The 6,000-nt window shown below is 43.2% G+C and overlaps 1 protein-coding gene and 1 non-coding gene across 2 annotated transcripts in view; both read right to left on the reverse strand.

Moving 5' to 3' along the window:
• SV2B (synaptic vesicle glycoprotein 2B) overlaps window positions 1-6,000 on the reverse strand; it is an 89,129-nt gene that overhangs the window by 71,822 nt on the left and 11,307 nt on the right. The gene's annotated exons all lie outside the window — the stretch shown is intronic.
• On the reverse strand, window positions 5,710-5,782 carry TRNAG-CCC (transfer RNA glycine (anticodon CCC)). The gene has a single exon. It is a non-coding gene; the product is annotated as a tRNA-Gly (tRNA).

Genomic DNA, 6,000 nt, shown 5'->3' on the forward strand with positions numbered 1-6,000 from the left:
ATTCCTAGAGTTTCAAAAAGAGCAGGAAATCTGATTTCTAAATAAAATTCCTTGCTTTTTAAAACACTCTACTAACCAAACAATTATTTTCATCCATTGTTTGCAAACCTTATGTGACAGAGATCGGCACAGGTTTTAATATTAGTATGTTAGGAAAGTGGGTATTCACACTTTTGTTGAAATAAAATGTATCTCGTGGGTCAGATCTCTTAATTTTTTTATTCCTATGACAATTAATCTTAATTTTCTCTTTACCTTTGTATCAAGTATTGAGTACCCCCTGGATAGTGATGTTCTATGCTCTTTCCCGTCTGTCTTCACATTGCTTGTTTCTCCATCTGGCATGCTCTTTGTTCAGATCTTTGCATGGCTGGCTCCTTCCAAAGCTTCCATGACCCCCCATCCACACCATCCACAGTGGTCTCTCCCTCTGACAGGTGGATTCACAAATCCCAGTTAGAAGGCCATTATATCCCAAGTGAGTGACATTGACAGCTTGGAGTGGAGTGATTGGTGGCAGTGGAAATGGTAAGAAGTGGCTGGATTCTGGTTGTATTTTAAAGGTAGAGTCAAGAGAATAGATGGTATATAAAGCAGAGATTGCATCAGCTCTCCAAAGAAGTGAGTGGCAATAGAGAGGAGCTTCCTTGGCTGAGTACTGAAATGTCCCAGTGTTTAAGGGTCAGGAAGATGAAGAGAAACCAGCCATGGAGAATGAGAAGGAGTGGCCAGTGGAACGGCAGGGAAACTGGAGGCAGGGGTAGCCTAGACATCCAATAAAGAAAGTGTTTCAAGGAGGGCTGAACTCTTACAATTGCTGCTGACAGGTCCAGAATGTGGAGGAACGAGATTGAACCACTCGAATGACCAAGTGGGGGTCACTAGTGATCTAGATAAGAACAGTTTTCTGAAGTGCTGGGGACTAAATTCTGCTCAAAGTCGAGCAAAAATGGAAAGTGAGGACTTGGATTTAGTGAGTTTTACTGAAAACAGAAGAGATGTGTGTGAAGTCAGGATTAGAGAAACTGTATCATGTTTGTGTGCTGATGGGAATGACTCGAGATAGACAGAAAAATAGATGAGGGAGAGGAAGGTGAGAATTATGAAAGTGGTACCTTGGGGAAGTGAGAGTGGATGAGAATCCAGCCTGAGAGTAGACAGGTGAGCCTCACAGCTCCTCCACAGCAACAGGAATAAGATGTAAGTCCAGAGGCAGTTAGGAACGTAAGTGTGGAGGTAGGCACTGTGGGAGTTCTTTTCTGGTTGCTTCTGTTTTCTCAGTGAAAGAGGAACTGAGTTCATTATGCTGAGGGTAAAGATGGGAAGGAGGCGCTGGGAATTGGAAAACAGAGGACGAGGCACGAAACTGTCATCAAGGAGACTGGGGAAGTGAGTAATTCAGGGGAATAAAGGATGATGGCTGGCAGCACAAGGGTGCCCTTGAGGTTATTGACAATAAATTTAAAGTGAGACCAGTGGACGACATTGTGTGTATCTCACCAGCCGTGTTCAGCTACAGGGTACAGGGACAGACTGATGAAGAGTGAGGTGTAACCAGAGCTGAGGGACATGACGATAAAGAGAGGCACAAGGAAGTTGACGGCGGTTATGATTCTGGCTCACAGAATTTAAATTCAGTGAAGAATGGGATGAGGACAAGAGCGTGGTGAGTGACAGACCAAAAAGCTGTAGGTCTCATGAGGTTGAACAATTGTGGGAGCTGGAGGATTGGATAGAGTGAGCTAGAAAGACAGGAGAAGGGGTACTTGACATTGGGATTGTGGAGGGGTTGGAGTAATCGATAACAATAAGACCTACGGTAAGACCAGGACAGTAGGTGATTAGGAGGGGGGATATCATTGCAGAAGACTTTAAGGAAAGAAACTAGGATATTGGAAAGTGCTTACTGAAATCACCAAGAATTATAATGGAAATAGTGACAGTAAACCTGGCACTAAATTCCTCAAGGAATGAGAGGGCATGACACAGGGGGCCAGTGGATGATCGCAACAAGGATGCATGCTAGGTGATACCCTCTGAGGACAGGAGATGCAAATGAGGAATGTTTTAAGGAGGAGGAAGGGAGAATGGTCCGGAAATGTCATGGGGGAGCCAGGAGGAGCAATGGTACAGGGGTGTGGAATATGAAAAAGGAAACAGCCACCCACTAAGACTGCAGGGCTAAGTAACATCCTCAGAGGAGAATACATTTCAGTTGTAGCAAAAAGGCAAATGACATTAAGGGAAGAGGTGGGAGATGAGATAGGGGGAAAAAAAGATGCACAGTGCCTAGGGGGATGAAAGTCTGGGTGATAATGAACATCTTGGGAGACGTGGACCTCTCATGGTGACCAACACATACAGTGATAAAGGGTGTAATGATGCTCCCGAAGGTCTCAAAAACAATTTTGATAGCTCGGTTGGTAGTATTAGGGGGAAAAGAAGTATTGAAAGACCTACCTAGAGCACCCTGAGTTTTGGATCACCCCCTGCTCCTGCCAATGGAAGAATGGAGTTTAGGAAGGTGGTGGGGGGGATCATCTCATTTATTGTCTGTTTCCCCCTAAAATGTTAGCTCCATGAGGGAGGCACTTGTATGTCATTCATCAATGAGCCACTCAATAAATAATTGATTCCTTAAAGAGTTATTCAATAAGATGATATATATATATATATATATATATATATATATATATATATATACATATACAAAGCAAGATCATATTTATTGGGTCCTTATTCGGCACTTTGATGAGCCCTTGATGTACACTTATTACCCCTCACAATAGTTCTGTGAGGTAGGTACTAATAATAATCTTATAGATAATGAAACCAAAGTTCAGGGAGGCTAAGTGATTTTTCTAAGATGGTAGAGGTAGTTAGTGATAGAGCCAAAATATTAAGTCAGACTGTCCACCTTTAAAGTGTTTACACATATGGTAGACTCTGTTGGTCACATTCCCAACAGGACTTTTTCCCTCTTCTTCCTTGTTAAAGGAAGCATGGTTTTGTTAGGTATTAAAATGTGTTCAGAGAAATTCACACACACACACACACACACACACACACACACACATACAACCCTAGGGGGATGAAGCATAGTTAATTTAAGATGGTCCTCTGAATCCAACTCTTAATTCAAGGAGAGCAATAAGACATACAGGGATGTCTGTCAAAGGCTATTAGGCAATGTTTTTGTGCAATAAAAGAGAGAACATTGCAGAAGAGGCACTTTCTTGCCACCATCGCTCTCACTTCCTGCTTGGAAAGCCATCATGGGAGGATGTAGAGCATAGAGCTATGGTGGTCAGCTTACGACCATGACTGAAAGGCCAGAAGAATGTCCTTGCCTAATGTCCTGACATCAGTAAGCTATTGACCCAATCCTGTAACCACCTACTTTAAGAATTCTTGATAAGTAAAGAATAAACATCTTCATGATTCAAAGTCATTGCTACCAGCAGGTGAATACATCCTAGACACATATCGCCTCCTAAAAAAGAAAGCATACAGATGAAAGATCATCTGATTGATTTACATAGTCATTCCTTAAGAGCAAAAGGCAAGACAACTCTGTGTAGAGGAAAGACCTCAGTGCCAGTTGTCGAGGGCCCAGGTCCTGCTCACAGAGCTTGTGACCTTGAAGAACTCGATTCCTCCTTGGGACTCAGTTTCCTCCAGTTAGAAATGAAAGGCATGTTAGGAGTTCTCCTTTATCCCTTTCACTTCTAATATTAGATGATTCCATAATGTTGTAAATAATGGTTTATACCTTATAATCTGTTGTTTTACATCTCCTTCGAAGGATATGACTTTCCTTTCTAGGACCCAAGGAGAGGTGAGGCAGAGAGGCCAAGGAAAGGATGCGACTTCTTTAGGCTATTTGCTGCACATCCCCAGTGGAGACTGATATATGCCTCTGAGTCAGCAAACTCTCCGGTGTTGAAACAGATGATGCTCACTCTGCACATTTGAGCAGCCTGGGCCCAACCGAACGGAGAAAAGGGTGTTCACGTTCAATCTGCCCAGTGGACCCCAGGGGGCATGTCAAAGGCTATTACATTTCCAAGACCATCTATCTGACTCTCCTTCCTGCCCTGCTAATATCTGACACTTCTCTGGAAACGAAATCAATCCTTTCCAAAGAAAAAACCAACTCATCTGGGCTTGTGCTGCATAAGAGTCATAAATACAGAGAGATTTTACACCTGCTGGTCTGCAAAGGGCCATGATAGCTGTATAGTCATGAACTCCACATTGGACAAGAGTGTTCCATTGTCTGATGTGGTTCCTGGCAGAAGGAGGGTGGGGAAGTCCTTTGTGCCTCTGCTGCTCTGGTCTAAAAAGGTGATGGAGCATTCCTCGGGACCCTTTTCACGGGCAGATGGCAGTGTTGCTCTTCAGCAATATGACAGCCTATTCTGGGCTCACAATCTATGCCTCAGATCACTGCAAGTCCCTGGTGAAATCGCCACCTGGCCTTTCTGGTCCAGCTGGCTGGGACGTGGACTACATCATGCTCTCACCTACAGAGATAAGCTGCAACTGACTCTAGCACTCTGATGGAGGTCCAGTGCCTACTTGGCAACTGTATCTTATCAGAGTCATGCATTTTGTGTAAAGGTTGCTCAAGGTTACGTATGTAACGGTCACCTAGAGACATCTTCATAGATGGGACGGCAAGGTAAAGGAGAAGCAGTAGACTTTGCAGGCAGACATAACTGGTTTCAACTCCTAGAGCCATCACTAACTAGTTTTGACAAGTTACATTAACCTCTTAGAGACTGAGTTTTCTCATTTGTAAAAGAGTGAAAATAACGCTTCCCTTGCAGGTTGTTATAAGGATCAGAAATGTCATATATAAAATGCTTAGTATAAAAGAGTTTATCAAACTGTAATTTTTGGTGGTGGTAATAATATAATTATTATAATTTGCTTTTAATTTAAAAGAAAGGTAACAGAGGTTGTACCAGTCCTGGTAAATAATGAACCCTTAAGCATTAGTTCTTTGCTTTTTATGAAGAAATAAACCTTCCAACCTCATTACTATAAAGTAACCCACAGTGAACACGAGTGGCAATGAGTGACAACTCAGGACAAGAAAACTACCTTAGGAACCATATGCATCACTTACGGTCTTCGAGCAGCACTTCCTTCATCCTATAAACTTGGGATTACCACTCTGACCACCTCACAGTTTCACTTAAAGATCAAATGTGAGTATCTATGAAAATCATTGATAATCTCTTGGCTATCAAAATCCATTGATAATCTTGTTTGCAAATGTAAACAGCCCCATTTTCCTTACACTTGTCAAGGTGTATGCAAATATCCCATCCATCACCACAAACTCAAGAAGGAAGCCATCTGGGGAGAATTGCTAGGTAGCACAATAAAAAAACCCTGACAACTCAGTAGCTCCTAATAACCCTGAGTCTCTGTGTAAACTACCTAGTTTTCTAGCCTGGCTGCACAACAGAATCACCAGGCAGCTGTGAAAAAATGCCTGTGCCATACCTCACTCATAGAGTCCCTGACAGCATTATTCTACAGCAAGGCCTGTTTTTGTTTTGTTTTGTTTTTTAAATAATATTTATTTATTTATTTGGCTGAGCTGGGTCTTAGTTGCGGCACGTGGGATCTTCGTTGCCTCGTGCAGGATCTTCATTGCAGCATGCGGGACCTTCAGTTGCAGTATCCGGGCTCTAGTTCCCTGACCAGGGATCGAACCCGGGCCCCCTGCATTGGGAGTGTGGAGTCTTAACCACTGGACCATCAGGGAAGTCCCAGGGCCTGTTTTATTTTTAACAGCTCCTCAGGTGACTCAAATGGGCAGATAGAGGGGAGAACCCCTCACCTGGGGCCGTGGTTCTCAACTGGAGGTGACTTTGTCCCTCCAGGGGATATTCTGCAATATCTGGAGACATGCCCAACCCTGCAACTTCCCCTCCATTCCCAGTAAATATAACAGTTTACTTAAGGATTTCTCCCATTCATTCC

The sequence above is a fragment of the Lipotes vexillifer genome, unplaced genomic scaffold, assembly GCF_000442215.2.
Source record: "Lipotes vexillifer unplaced genomic scaffold, Lipotes_vexillifer_v1.1 scaffold600, whole genome shotgun sequence".
NCBI lineage: Eukaryota > Metazoa > Chordata > Mammalia > Artiodactyla > Lipotidae > Lipotes > Lipotes vexillifer.